Raw genomic sequence first — 16,538 nt, 5'->3', positions numbered from 1 at the left:
TTCATAAATGCAACCCAATTTGTGAACAAATGTTCCTTAGATAAAATGAAATGACAAGTCCAAAAAACAAATATTGTGTCTGAATTAGAGGGTACATTATGGAGATTTCACCCCTAACTGAAGACCTTTTGCAGAGATGTTCCTTGACTTCTATGCTGTATGAAGATATGGAGGGAGCAGGGTTGTTAGTGATGTGGGAAGTGGAAAGAGCAGGGTGAGGGGCAGCAGAGGGGCTAATTGTGTATTTGGGAGCCCATCTCTGCCCTTAGTATCTCCATCAAAAGGTACTTCAACTTCTGAAGCACAGGAGCTTGTCTAACGCTGCATCTACCCTGTACCCCTTGGCTGGGAGGTCTCTGGCCCTTCCCCGATTCCTGCTCTCATTTCCCTGTGGCCAGGAAGAGATGGCAGAAGCACTGCTTTAGCACAGTTCCAAGTCAGTGCTGATAGGTTGGTTGGGACTCTATGATCTAGGCTACATCATGACCCTTACAGTCCTCCTGGTTAGGTCTCTATTGTTAGAGAGACATAAAGATGTGACTTAAATTGGTGCTAATCAGAGAGTTCCTGTCTAGAATGATTCTTCAATTCCCTCCATCAGGTTCAATTCCATTATAAATGATGACAAATATTCTTTATGCATAAATAGAATTGCTGAAAACAAAAAAAAATCTCCCATGGAAAATCATAATGAAAACAAAAAAAATTAATTCTCTTCAAAATGCATTGACAATAAGAAACCAAAAAAAACCCCACTAGGTTGGAAATTTTCCTGTATTAAGGCTTTCACCAAAACCTGGCATTTTTTAAAAAGACTGCAAGTTTTTTTTCACAAAAATAACCATTTAGTTCAAAAACATTGTAAGGAATAAGGCTTTTAATAAAGAAAATTGATTGACTTTACCATAAGCTCCAATCAAATTGATATTTTATGGGTCAGACCCACTGAAACACGTTAGCTTCTTTATGCTACAAACATGACCCTATATGAGTTATCATTTGACTACAGATGACTGAATTAAATTTCCTGTGTTCTAAAAACATTGTTATGATTGTTCATGAGCTGAAATGCATCATAGATAGATAGATAGATCATGGACCTTCAGCTAATGGCTCTGATAGAGCTATTCTAAATTTTGAAAAATTAAATAAAAATATAGTTACTAATAAATAGTAATACAAAACTTATCAAAGAAAGAAGTTCATAATAAAGATTTTAGGGTCATCCTTCATCCTGTATCTTAATTAATTTCAGATTGATGGGTGGAATTAGATTGCAGTGAATCCTAATAAAACTGTTTATTTTCTTTTACATTAGTAGAATAGGGCAAAGAAAAATTAGTGTAAGATACACAGTCTTACTGGAAAACATTACGTGAATTGTATTTGCAGATTCAAATACTTACCTGGATGATGATGGGTTTTATCTCCCCAGCTTCTAACCTGCTCTGGTGGCGAAGGAGTTCAGGTCTGAACAACACTAAGCATTTGCAGAATGATGGGGATTAATTACTAAGGCATCAAATACTCATTGCAATATAGATTTTCTGGTTTGTAAACTTCATCCCCAAACCAGTCTTTACAACCCCTATCTCAGGACGTCCTTTGTTCTCTGTCTAGATGTATGAGAACAAAACTAGTAAACTGCAGTGGTTTGCTCAAGTCAGCGCTCAGGGATGTTCTCAAATCCACTCTCCTCCACCTCAGAAAGCCTTAAAGACTGAAAATCTATCTCCAGGAGGGGTGTTGGAAAAAGTCTTCTGGCTGTGAAGTTATAGCAGAAATACTTAAATTGAAACACATAATTGCCATGTGTCATTTCCATGGTTAATGAGCTCCCAGAGGCATTTCAAAGCTACTTCATTGGAAACAGTTGTTGAAGAAGCAATTTTCTGTATTGCTTTAGACACATAGTTGAGTCAAACTTTAAAACCTGTTTTGCGTCCCTTTCAATATTTTCAACATCCATCTTTCAATTAGGTATTAATCCCTTCCCCCTTCTCACATTTTCACCAGGTGATGGCCTGTAGACTTCTTTAAACCTTTGTCACATGTTTGAGTTACTGATGACTCAAGATTGTCGAATAACAGGCTGTGACGTTATTGACATGAACTGTGACTGTATAGATCATTGTTGCAACCAAGGTCTGATTGTTGCACCAAATCCTGTACGAAGAAGGTCAAGTAAGATGTCTATGAAAAGGTTGTAATTTGCTGGTTATGATTATGCTGTCTGTATGTGTGTATCATTTTTGTATTTTAAGTTATGTATATTGGCTATGAACTTGTATCTCAATGTGTTTGATTCTAAGTAGCATCAGTGAAACATTTGGTCAGCTACTTGAGAAAGTACTATTCTGAGTAAGTGCCCAATCAAGAAACACATAACTGACAATGGGCCTTGGGAGACTCCAATCCACATCTGAGGAGCCTTCCTGGGAACATTAACGGTAGCATGTGAGTGATGGCTGCCACCTGCAAACTGAGTCATGCATGGACATGTGACTTGCCTGTGTGACTCCAAATTCCATCTTGCTGCTGTGATTTTCCACAGTAAGAACAAAGGGGTTTCCTTTCACATGCTAGATGATATAAAAGGACCTGGACACTCCTCCACTCCTCCTTCAATCTTGCTTCTGACCTCTGGAGGAACTTTGCTAGAAACTGAAGCTCTAAATAAAGAAATGAATGACCCATCCAAACTGGGATGTTTGTACTCCAGAGACTTGATTGGTTTAAATCAGCAATAATCCCATCAAGCCTAAAACAAACGTGAACTAAGACTTTGCAATTGTATGTATTTGATTCCATTTAACCAATTTTAACTCTCATCTATATTTATTTCTTTTTATGAATAAACCTTTAGATTTTAGATTCTAAAGACTTGGCAACAGCATGATTTGTAGGTAAGATCTGACTGGTATATTGACCTGGGTCTAGGGCTTGGTCCTTTGGGATCAGGAGAACCTTTCTTCTTTTACTGGGATATTGGTTTTCATAACCATTCATCCTCATAAGGAGTGGTACTGGTCATGATACTGGGAAACTGGAGTGGCTGAGGGAATTGCTTGTATGACTTCTGGTTAGCCAGTGGGATAAAATCAAAGTTCTCTCTGTTTGTCTGGTTTGGTGTTCAGGAAGGACAGGCAGGGCAGAAAAGGTGGGGGAGTTGCATCGTATGTAAGAGAGCAGTATGACTGCTCAGTGCTCCGGTATGAAACTGCAGAAAAACCTGAGAGTCCCTGGATTAAGTTTAAAAGTGTGAGTAACAAGGGTGATGTCGTGGTGGGAGTTTGCTATAGACCACCAGACCAGGGGGATGAAGTGGACAAGGCTTTCTTCTGGCAACTAGCAAAAATCACTAGGTCGCAGGCCCTGGTTCTCATGGGAGACTTTAATCACCCTGATATCTGCTGGGAGAGCAATACAGAGGTGCACAGACAATCCAGGACATTTTTGGAGACTGTAGGGGACAATTTCCTTGTGCAAGTGCTTGGGGAACCAACTAGGGGCATAGCTCTTCTAGACCTGCTGTTCACAAACGCGGAAGAATTAGTAGGGGAAGCAAAAGTGGATGGGAACCTGGGAGGCAGTGACCATGAGATGGTTGAGTTCAGGATCCTGACACAAGGAAGAAAGGAGAGCAGCAGAATATGGACTCTGGACTTCAGAAAAGCAGACTTTGACTCCCTCAGGGAACTGGTGGGAAGGATCCCCTGGGAGAATAACATAAGGGGGAAGGAGTCCAGGAGACCTGGCTATATTTTGAAGAATCCTTATTGAGGTTGCAGGAAAAAAACATCCCGATGTGTAGAAAGAATAGTAAATATGACAGGCGACCAGCTTGGCTTAACGGTGAAATCCTTGCTGATCTTAAATGCAAAAAAGAAGCTGACAAGAAGTGGAAGATTGAACAAATGACCAGGGAGGAGTATAAAAATATTGCTCAGGCATGCAAGAGTGAAATCAGAAAGGCCAAATTACACTTGGAGTTGCAGCTAGTAAGAGATGTTAAGAGTAACAAGAAGGATTTCTTCAGGTATGTTAGCAACAAGAAGAAAGTCAAGGAAAGTGTGGGCCCCTTACTGAATGAGGGAGGCAACCTAGTGACAGAGGATGTGGAAAAAGCTAATGTACTCAATGATTTTTTTGCCTTTGTCTTCACAAACTAGGTCAGCTCCCAGACTGCTGCACTGGGCAGCACAGTATGGGGAGAAGGTGACCAACCGTGTGTGGAGAAAGAAGTGGTTTGGGACCATTTAGCATCCGAGGGTGCTAAAGGAGTTGGTGAATGTGATTGCAAAGCATTGACCATTATCTTTGAAAACTCATGGCGAACGAGGGAGGTCTCGGATGACTGGAAAAAGACTACTGTAGTGCCCATCTTTAAAAAAGGGAAGAAGGAGCATCAGGGGAACTACAGGGCAGACAGCCTCACCTCAGTCCCTGGAAAAATCATGGAGTAGGTCCTCAAGGAATCAATTCTGAAGCACCTAGAGGAGAGGAAAGTGATCAGGAAAAGTCAGCATGGATTCACCAAGGGCAAGTCATGCTTGACTAACCTAATGGCCTTCTGTGAGGAGATAACTGGGTCTGTGGATGAGGGGAAAGCAGTGGATGTGTTAATCCATGACTTTAGCAAAGCTTTTGATACAGTCTCCCAGAGTATTCTTGCCAGCAAGTTAAAGAAGTATGGGCTGGATGAATGGACTATAAGGTGGATAGAAAGCTGACTAGATCGTCGGGCTCAACGGGTAGTGATCAATGGCTCCATGTCTAGTTGGCAGCCGATTTCAAACAGAGTGCTCCAAGGGTCTGTCCTGGGGTCGATTTTGTTCAATATCTTCATTAATGATCTGGAGGATGGCGTGAACTGCACTCTCAGCAAGTTTGCAAATGACACTAAACTGGGAGGAGTGATAAGTACGCTGGAGGGTAGGGATAGGATACAGAGGGACCTAGACAAATTAGAGGATTGGGCCAAAAGAAACCTGATGAGATTCAACAAAGATAAGTGCAGAGTCCTGCACTTAGGATGGAAGAATTCCATTCCCTGTTACAGACTAGGGACTGAATGGCTAGGAAGCAGTTCTGCAGAAAAGGACCTAGGGGTTACAGTGGACGAGAAGCTGGATATGAGTCAACAGTGTGCCCTTGTTGCCAAGAAGGCTAACGGCTTTTTGGGCTGTATAAGTAGGGGCATTGCCAGCAGATCGAGGGACGTGATTATTCCCCTCTATTTGACATTGGTGAGGCCTCATCTGGAGTAACTGTGTCCAGTTTTGGGCCCCACACTACAAGGAGGATGTGGAAAGATTGGAAAGAGTCCAGCGGAGGACAACAAAAATGATTAAGGGACTGGAGCTCATGACTTATTAGGAGAGGCTGAGGGAACAGGAGTTGTTTAGTCTGCAGAAGAGATGAATGAGGAGGGATTTGATAGCTGCTTTCAGCTACCTGAAAGGGGGTTCCAAAGAGAATGGATCTAGACTGTTCTCAGTGGTACCTGATGACAGAACAAGGAATAATGGTCTCAAGTTGCAATGGGGGAGGTTTAGGATGGATATTAGGAAAAACTTTTTCACCAGGAGGATGGTGAAGCACTGGAATAGGTTACCAAGGGAGGTTGTGGAATCTCCTTCCTTAGAGGTTTTTAAGGTCAGGTTTGACAAAGCCCTGGCTAGGATGATTCAGTTGGGGACTGGTCCTGCTTTGAGCAGGGGGTTGAACTAGATGACCTCCTGAGGTTCCTTCCAACCCTGATATTCTATGATTCTAAGAGGATACAGGAAGTCCTGTGTCAAGTTCCTCAATTCACTCCAATGCTTAGAAAGGGGCCCTTGACAAGACTGTCAATGGTCAATAAGCCGTGTAGGAATTGGGTGTGTGAACAGCCATTAGTTCTCTTCAGTTAAGGCCTGATCCGATGTCCAACAACATCAACAGAAAATTACAATGTTGACTTCAGTGACTTTTGCATCAACCCCTTAATCATTAGTATATGGGATTTAACAATGCTTGGATTTCTGCTCTAGATGACAATGTGACTTAACTGTGACAGAGTCAGGCCCTGTGACATGACTGAGGCGATTGGGATTCTCTGTAGCACCAGTGCACAGAGACATCCTGCCTGAACTGGATGATAGGCGTTCTGAAGAAATGTCTTACAGTATCCCCCAGGATTGAGGAGTGCTGCATTCTCACAGCCTGTTTCTAGGGTGGCAGAAGAAATAACAGGGATTCAGGCAACATCAGGCCCATGGCAGAAGAAATTATCTGCCTAACTTCAAAACCTCCATTGGTCAGCCCTGTATTAACTCCTATAGTATATTCCCATAGGACTTGCCCAGTACTGTTACAATCTGTTGGCTCTTCTGGAGCATATGTGAAATGAGTTGATGGGTTCTCAGTATAGATCCTTACTGGATAGGTGTCAGCTAAGCAAAAGCCACCAGCATAATTGGCACCATGTGTCCCCCCTTTGCCTGTCACCAGAGGACATCTGATTGAATCATGGGGACAGAATTCCCCAGTCAGTTAGTAGTTTTGGGATTGTGGTCATTCATAGTCATGGCTGAGACACATTTCAGGGGGATTTGTTTATCTGCATGGTGCGCACCTGTTCTGGTAATAACTATAGAACATTTACTCTCCAGGTCTGTCAATCCAACCCCTCTCACTAGCCTTGACTCATTTTAAATACAGAGCAACCAACAAAGCATGAATGGAAAATGAAAAACATGTTCTTCAAAGGGGAAAGTTTAATTAGACTGGTCCAGCACTATGATCACTGCAGTCAATGGAAATATTCCCATTAACATGAATGGGCTTAGGGACAGATTTTTAAGTGTATTTAAAATTAATGTGACTTGGGCATCTAAATAACTTTCAAAATCTGTCCCTTTGTGCTTTAACTTCTTTGTAAGAAAAGAAAAAGTAAAGGAAAACAATCACTCAGAAATATGGCTTATCAGTGGAAGGAGCAAAGACTATGATCCTAGTGGAAAAGTAATGACGCTTCAGCAAATCTTTCTATTTAGTGCTAGGTGTAGGATGCATTACAGATTCACAGACAGACAGACAGGTGGAACAATTACATTGGCTGCATTGCCAATGCTTTCTGAGTGTTCTTTTTTTTTTAATTTCTGCTACTTTGACCTGTTCTTGACATAAAGTCCTTCAGGTGAAATCGGCTTAAGAACCTACAGGATGGGAAGCCTCATCTCTACAGTGTGACAATGGCCAATCAGTGAAGTAAAGAGTTTCTTGCCTGATGTATAAACCTCACCTTCACACACAGAAATGAGACCTATTCTTAGGGTCCCTCTATCCAATCCAGAGGTAACTAATGATGTGCTTATGGATCTGAGAACATTTAACCCTGTCAGCACCAAGTGAAATTTTCATACCAAAGTCCCTCTGAGCTCAGAATGGACCAATAGCTATTTCTATCCTTGTTGGCAGGCCTTAACCTATGTGGGCAGCTTCCCTCCCTTGCTCTGACCAATTCATGCTCTTCGTTTGGCAGTCATTTATCTCCTGAGGAGGAAGTTGAAGGAGAAACAGTTAAAGTGAGTTACAAAATATTCATGCACCTAGGGTCCAAACTTTGATTCCAACAGCATTTGGAAAGGAATTAAATTCTATATTGCATCAGTCTCGTACTGGACAGCAAACATTTGAGGTTTATTTAGCTAAAAACTGGAATTAGATTGCTGCTGTGACATATTCAAAAGTTGCATCACACTGGGACCACCTTAAAACCAACTTTTAATTATATTCAGGGGAACACACTGTAAGAATTGTTAGATTTCATGGAGAGTTTGTGATTATAATTACAAGCAGTGAGAACAGGAAGCAAAAGAACTTAGTTTTGAATCTAATGTCCTCTCACTTTAAAAGTTAATTGGGCCAAATCCAGAGCTGATATAAATTGGCATGGCTGTCTAGACTTCAAACAACTATGTCAATTAACACCAGCTGGGGATCTGGTTCATTGACTTCAATGGAGATTTGCTGATTTACACCAGATGGCGATTTGCCCAATGCTTGATTCCTTTGTGAAACGGTATAGGTGTTCACCTAGGTAATGGATCACTAGGCAGTATAGTCACAATAACTACGAGTTCAAAATACACAAACATTTTATGTCACTGTTTAATTAGTATTTTGGACCAAAATTTGCAGCCAACACTCAAGGGTTTAAGCATTTTACAGGCTCTGATTGATACTCAAGACAGTAATTCCTAGGAATCTTTTCCAGGAACTGGTGAGCAGAGTGTGCCAAGAGAAGAGAGAGAGAACAATTCTCATGCCCAGCCACATGATAGGGAGTGAGGAAGACCCCATTTCACCCACCCCGCCTACTTTCATTTACCAACCACCCCGAAATGTGGGGAGGATTCAGCCATGACTTCCAAGAGGTAGTTAGGGAGAGAGGATTGTGAGGAATGATGAACGAAAAAGGGGGACAGTAGCTGTAATCTCTCTGCTACTTCCACAGCAATCATGCTCTCCCCCAAAATTCTGTGTATAGTTTCTCCCAAGTTACAGATTAGGAGTGGTGCGCTCCCTAATAGTTCCCCTGAAGATTGTACTTTATCTCAATTTCCTCAAGAGTTATGTAAAGATTAATCTCCAAGGGGGACTTAATTAAATAGCTGATGGTGACCTGTCCATATATCCCATTAAAATTCCTCATGTTGCTGGTTTTCTCTTGCCCTGGGTGGTGAGAGTGAGGGCCAGTCAAATAGCCTTAAGTTGTTTTGTGTATTGTAAACCAGCATCCTGATGTGATGACATTTCACCAAGCTGTTCTGAGGACACAGTGCCATCACATGCTGATGTGACCCCAGTATCAGGACATCTCGGACATGATCATTTTCTACTGCAGGGGAAATTCCAAGAGGCAGAAACCATGGCTGGAAGAGGTGATAACCTAGCAGTTCTTTTCCCACCCATTCCAAACCATCCCAAGTCAATATCAACCAAACTTCATTACCTTTTGCCGACTGTTTGATTGGGTGAGTGAAATAAGCTAGTCTTATGTCCTGTGACAGACTCAAACCAGTGGGGTACAGGAGTCTGGTAGAGGGCAGGGCTGGCGCTTCCATTAGGTCGCCTAGGGTGCCAGGATTCGGGGGGCGGCATTTTGTGCACTCCCCACGGGGCACACGGGAGCTTCCTGTTCCGCTCCCGTCGCGCCACCAAAGAAGGACATTCTGCTGACGTGCTGCGGAAAACAGTGGCAGGCAATTGAGCAGCTCAATGACTGCCACTGTCGCCTGCGGCATTTCAGCGGAGGGTCCTTTTTCGGCAGCACGATGGGAGTGGAACCAGAAGCTCCTGCGCGCCTTGGGGAGCGCACAAAATGCCGCTCCCTGAATTCTTCCTAGGGCACCAGAAACTCTGGTGCTGCTCCTGCCCAGAGGGAATGAACAGAACAGGTAATCATCAAATGATCCATTCCCTGTCGCTCAGTCCCAGCTTCTGGCAAACAGAGACTAGGGACACCATCCCTGTCCATCCTGGCTAATTGATGGACCTAGCCATCATGAACCTATCTAGTTCTTTTTTGAACCATGTTATAGTCTTGGCCTTCACAATATCTTCTGGCAAAGAGTTCCACAGGTTGACTGTGCATTGTGTGAAAAAATACTTCCTTTTGTTTGTTTTAAACATGCGGCCTGTTAATTTCATTTAGTGACCCCTAGTTCCTAGTGTTATGAGAAGGAGTAAATAACATGTCCTTATGTACTTTCTCCACACCAGACATAATTTTATCATATCTCCCCTTATCTCTATCTCCCCATATCTCTATCATATCTCCCCTTAGTCATCCCTTTTCCAAGCTGAAAAGTCCCAGTCTTATTAATCTCTCTTCATATGGTAGCAGTTCCATACCCCAATCATTTTGGTTGCCCTTTTCTGAATCTCTTCCAATTCCAATATATCTTTTTTGAGATGGGGCAACCATATCTGCACTCAGTATTCAAGATGTGGGTGTACCATGGATTTATGAACAGGCAATATAATATTTTCTGTCTTACTATCTATCCCTTTCTTAATGATTCCCAACATTCTGTTTGCTTTTTTGACTGCCTCTGCACATTGAGTGGATGTTTTCAGGGAACTATCCACAATGACTCCAAGATCACTTTCTTGAGTGGAAACAGCCAATTTAGATTCCCTCATTTTATATATATAGCTGGGATTATGTTGTCCAATGTGCATTACTTTGCATTTATCAACACTGAATTTCATCTTCCATTTTGTTGCCCAGTCACCCATTTATGAGACATCCTTTTGTAGCTCTTCACAGTCTGCCAGGGACTTAACTATCTTGAGCAATTTTGTATCATCTGCAAATTTTGACATCTCACTGTTTACTCCTTTTTCCAGATCAGTTAAGAATAGGACTGGGCCCTGTACAGACCCCTGGGGGACACCACTATTTACCTCTCTCCATTCTGAAAACCGACTATTTATTCCTACCCTTTGTTTCCTATCTTTTAACCAGTTACCAAACCATGAGAGGACCTTCCCTCTTATCTCATGACAGTTTACTTTGCTTAAGAGCCTTTGGTGAGGTACCTTGTCAAAGGCTTTCTGAAAGTCTAAGTACACTATATCCACTGGATCCCCCTTGTCCACATGCTTGTTGACCCACTCAAAGAATTCTATTAGATTAATGAGGCATGATTTCCCTTTACAAAAAGCATGTTAACTCTTCCTCAAAAAATTATGTTCATTATGTGTCTGACAATTTTTTCTATATTATCATTTCAACCACTTTGCCTAGTACTGAAGTCAGGCTTACCGGCCTGTAATTGCCAGGCTCACCTCTGGAGCCCTTTTAAAAATTGGTGTCACATTAGCTATCCTCCAGTCATTTGGTACAGAAGCTGATTTAAATGATAAGTTACAGACTACAGTTAGTTCTGCAATTTCACATTTGAGTTCCTTCAGAACTCTTGGGTAAATACCATCTGGTCCTGTGACTTATTACTGTTTAGTTTATCAGTTTGTTCCAAAACCTCCTTTAATGTCACCCCAATCTGGGACAGTGCCTCAAATTTACCATCTAAAAAGAGTGGCTCAGGTTTGGGAATCTCCCTCACATCCTCAGCCACGAAGACCGATGCAAAGAATTCATTTAGTTTCTCTGCTGTGGCCTTATCATCCTTGAGTGCTCCTTTAGCATCTTGATTGTCCAATGGCCCCACTGTTGTTTAGCAGGCTTCCTGCTTCTGATGTACTTAAAAAAAAATGCTATTACTTTTTGAGTCTTTGGTTAGCTGTTCTTCATAATCTTTTTTGGCCTTCCTAATTATATTTTTACACTTCATTTTCCAGAGTTTATGTTCCTTTCTATTTTCCTCACTAGGAGTTAACTTCCACTTTTTAAAGGATGACTTTTTGCTTCTTACTGCTTCTTTTACTTTGTTGTTTAGCCACAGTGCCACTTTTTTGGTTCTTTTACTATGTTTTTTTAATTTGGGGTATACATTTAAGTTGAGCCTCTATTATGGTGTCTGATTCTCACTAAGACAGAGGAGTCTCTGATTCTCACAAGAGATATGCTCTGCTTTTGGTGCTCTGAAGTTCTGGTGGTCAAAAAATATTCAGCAAAGAATCCTGTGGCACCTTATAGACTAACAGATATTTTGGAGCACGAGCTTTCATGGGTGAATATCCACTTCGTCAGAGGCATGTATTCACCAACGAAAGCTCATGCTTCAAAATGTCTGTTAGTCTATAAGGTGCCACAGGATTCTTTGCTGCTTTTACAGATCCAGACTAACACGGCTACCCCTCTGATACTTGAAACAATATTCAGGGAGTGCAGGAATCTATTGATTGTGGGAAGGAGCGTTAATGTTGCAAATTGAATGTAACTTCTTTAGGAGGGTAAGTAGCATCATTGTAATGAATGGAGGCAAACCTAAACAGAATGAGCATCTCATGACCAGTGGTGTTGTTCTTTTTGTTGATTCTTGCTGGTCAAATCAGGGTGGTGTTGTTCATTAAGGATAGTGCACTGGATTTCAAATGCCTTAACCCGCTCCACTCACAAACATTCTCTTTCCAAATGGGTTGAAAGAACCCCCTTCCAATACTCTGTCCAAAATAGCTCTAATTCAAGAGAGACCCATATTGCACAACCCTCTGTGGCCAGCTTAACTAAAATGTACTACACTGACATGACATAAATTGCATTGTACATACACCTCTACCTTGATATAACGCTGTCCTCAGGAGCCAAAAAATCTTACCGTGTTATAGGTGAAACCATGTTATATCGAACTTGCTTTGATCCACTGGAGTGCATAGCCTTGCCTGCCTGGAGCACTGCTTTACCGCTTTATATCTGAATTTGTGTTGTATGGGGTCGCATTATATCGAGGTAGAGGTGTAAATGTAAAGCTAGATGGTTCAGATGTATTTAACAGAGCCTCACAATGTACACATGCCTAAATGTTCATGAGAACATAATGAAAATTATTACTACTAGTAGTATTGCAGCTTTGCCTAGTGGCCTGAACTGCGGTTGGGACTCCATGTGCTTGGTGCAGTACAAATATATCGTAAGAGACAGTTCCTGCTCTGAAGACATTAATGTCTAAATTGGCAAAAAGTAGAAAGGAAACAGAGATTCAGAGAAAGGAAGTGAGTGAGCCAAAGTCATAATGTGACAGAACTAAGACTAGTACCCACGACTTCAGAGCCACAGTCCAGGGCTACCACAGGGGTCATACTGCTGCAGTGCGACTTGGACTATAATAATAATAATAACAACAACAATCATAAATACACTCTTCACTCAGCCTTAAATATTGCAAGCTTTCACATCAAAATAGTATAGCAATAGCAGGATTCAGATAAAATCGTTGGGAATTTTCAAAGAAAAACTGAACGACTGTGATACTAAAATCTCTTTTCTCTAAAATTCCTGCTGAATATCGTTACTTTACAGAACTACCATCATTCTACACATCACATTTTTCATTTCACTCCTAATGTCACTTTTCTGCTCCCTAATTTTCTCATGGCATTTTTCACCTCCTTGTTTCTCAGGGAAATGAGATCAAGGGATTCAGCAGAGGGGTGATAATGGTGTAGAACACAGTCACCATTTTATCTTCAGAGAAGTAGGTGGAAGGTCTTAAATACATGGATACATGGCCCCAAAAATATAATCACTACAGCAATATGGGAGGCACAGGTGGAAAGAGCTTTGCAACAACCTTCAGAGGAGCAAGTTCTCAAGGAGACTAAGATGATGACATAGGACACAATTAGCACAACAAAACAGCTCAGGGCAAAGGATTCACATCACAGAAATAGCGGTCAATCTCATTGGGCCCACAGAATAGATGGTCAGGAGAGTCTGAACCATGGAATGCAGAAAGCCGCCCACTCATGAAGCCCACCAGTGAGCCACACACACACCGAGTCATGATGGTCGTATAATGGAGGGGTTTGCAGATTGCAATGTAATGTTCTTAGGCCTTCACTATGGGGAGGAAGATTTCAGTGCACCCAAAGAAGTGGACCACAAACAGCTGTACTATGCAGCTATCAAAGGAGATGGTTTTTCTCTCAACCAGGAAGACTGCAATCAGCTTTGAGGCTATGGCAGAGGAAAGGCACATGTCTAAAAAGGACAGGTAGTTCAGGAAGAAATACATGGGAGACTTCAGAAGATGGATACTCTTTATGGTGACAATGATGAGAAGATTTCCCAGCACCATAGTAATATTGAGGAGTAAAAAGAACACACTACCCACTGACTGTAACTTCTCATTCTGGCAAAGTCCCAAAAGGATTAATTCAGTCATGTTCTTTGCAGGTTCCATGTACTCAATGTAAATGGTGTGATGTTGGATCCCATAATGCTTTATGAAAGTATATATGACATGTTTTATGCTACATATACCATGAAACATACCTCTGTACAGGTTATGATCTACTGAATATATTCATCCTATTTGTATGCATGTATCGTTTTTGTATTTGAAGTTATGAATGTTGGCTGTGTACTTGTTTGATTTTAAGTAGCTTTAGTAAGGCATTTGATCAGCTTCTTTAAAAAGGAATTTGCAAGTTAAATGCCCAGTCAAGAAACAGTTAGCAGACAATGGCTCTTGGAAGACTCCAGTCCACATGAGAAGTCTTCCTGGAGACATTCAAGATAGCATGTGGGCAATGGCTGCTTCCTGTACATGTGATTTATCCAAGTGACTCCAAAACTCCATCTTGGAGCTGGATTTTGCATACGAGAGAGAAGCGGGTCTCCACCCACAAGAGAAAGTCTATTTAAGCCCCTGGGAGACCCCTCCATTTTGTCTTCAGCTGGCTCCACCACCAAAGGATACCTGAAAGAAACTGGAACAAAGGACAGTAACCACAGGAGTGTGAGTGTAAAAGAAGCAGTGAGAGCTAAAAAGACATCTTTTAAAAAGTGGAAGTCAAATCCTAGTGAGGTAAATAGAAAAGAGCATAAACATTGCCAAATTAAGTGTAAAAATGTAATTAGTAAAGCCAAAATGGTGTTTGAAGAACAGCTAGCCAAAAACTCAAAAGGTAATGACAAAATGTTTTAAGTACATCAGAAGCAGGAAGCCTGCTAAACAATCAGTGGGGCCCCTGGATGATCGAGATACAAAAGGAGCGCTTTAAAGACGATAAAGTCATTGCGGAGAAACTAAATGAATTCTTTGCTTCAGTCTTCATGGTTGAGGATGTTAGGGAGATCGCTAAACCTGAGCCGTCCTTTGTAGGTGACAAATCTGAGGAATTGTCACAGATTGAAGTGTCACTAGAAAAGGTTTTGGAATTAACTGATAAACTTAACAGTACCAAGTCACTGGGACCAAATGGCATTCACTCAAGAGTTCTGAAGGAACTCAAATGTGAAATTGCAGAACTATTAACTATGGTTTGTAACCTGTTCTTTAAATCGGTTCCTGTACCCAATGACTGGGAGATAGCTAATGTAACGCCAATATTTAAAAAGGCTCTAGAGGTGATCCTGGCAATTACAGACTGATAAGTCTAATGTCAGTACCAGGCAAATTAGTTGAAACAATAGTAAAGAATAAAATTGTCAGACACATAGAAGGATATAAATTGTTGGGCAAAAGTCAACATGGTTTCTGTAAGGGGAAATCGTGTCTTACTAATCTATTAGAGTTTTTTGAAGGGGTCAACAAATATATGGACAAGGGGGATCCAGTGGACATAGTTTACTTAGATTGCCAGAAAGCCTTTGACAAGGTCTCTCACCAAAGGCTCTTACGTAAATTAAGTTGTCATGGGATAAGAGGGAAGATCCTTTCGTGGATTGAGAACTGGTTAAAACACAGGGAACAAAAGGAAGGAATAAATGGTCAATTTTCAGAATGGAGAGAGATAACTAGTGGTGATCCCCAAGGGTCAGTCATAGGACCAATCCTATTCAACTTATTCATAAATGATCTGGAGAAAGGGCTAAACAGTGAGGTGGCAAGGTTTGCAGATGATACTAAACTGCTCAAGATAGTTAAGACCAAAAGCAGACTGTGAAGAACTTCAAAAAGATCTCACAAAACTAAGTGATTGGGCAACAAAATGGCAAATGAAATTTAATGTGGATAAATGAAAGTAATGCACATTGGAAAAAAATAACCCCAACTATATATACAATATGACAGGGGATAATTTAGCTAAGACTAATCAGGAAAGAGATCGTGGAGTCATCGTGGAAGTTCTCTGAAGACATCCATGCACTGTGCAGGGGCAGTCAAAAAAGCAAACAGGATGTTAGGAATAATTAAAAAAGGGATAGAGAATAAGACGGAGAATATTTTATTGCCCTTATATAAATCCATGGTACACCCACATCTTGAATACTGCACACCAATGTGGTCTTCTCATTTCAAATAAGATATACTTGCATTAGAAAAGGTTCAGAGAAGGGCAACTAAAATGATTAGGGGGTTGGAATGGGTCCCATATGAGGAGAGATTAAGAGGCTAGGACTTTTTAGCTTGGAAAAGAGGGGACTAAGGGGGGATATGATAGAGGTATATAAAATCATGAGTGGTGTGGAGAAAGTGAATAAGGAAAAGTTATTTACTTGTTCCCATAATATAAGACTAGGGGTCACCAAATGAAATTAATGGACAGCAGGTTTAAAACAAATAAAAGGAAGTTCTTCTTCACACTGTGAACAGTCAACCTGTGGAACTCCTTGCCTGAGGAGATTGTGAGGGCTTGGACTATAACAGGATTTAAAAGAGAACTGGATAAATTCATGGAGGTTAAGTCTATTAATGGCTATTAGCCAGAATGGGTAAGGAATGGTGTCCCTAGCCTCTGTTTGTCAGGGTATGTCTGCACTACGGGATTATTCCGATTTTACCGAAACCGGTTTTTTAAAACAGATTGTATAAAGTCGAGTGCATGCGGCCACACTAAGCACATTAATTCAGTGGTGTGCATCCATGTACCTAGGCTAGTGTCAATTTCTGGAGTGTTGCACTGTGGGTAGCTAT

General features: G+C 41.3%; 1 pseudogene; it reads right to left on the bottom strand.

Annotated features, from left to right (window-relative positions):
* Positions 1-13,005: 13,005 nt before the first annotated feature.
* On the bottom strand, positions 13,006-13,859 carry LOC115651253 (annotated as a pseudogene).
* Positions 13,860-16,538: the final 2,679 nt, after the last annotated feature.

Source organism: Gopherus evgoodei, chromosome 4 (genome assembly GCF_007399415.2).
Source record: "Gopherus evgoodei ecotype Sinaloan lineage chromosome 4, rGopEvg1_v1.p, whole genome shotgun sequence".
Taxonomy (NCBI): domain Eukaryota; kingdom Metazoa; phylum Chordata; order Testudines; family Testudinidae; genus Gopherus; species Gopherus evgoodei.
The sequence above is the reverse complement of the archived record's forward strand: the minus strand, read 5'-3'. Positions and strand labels throughout refer to the sequence as shown.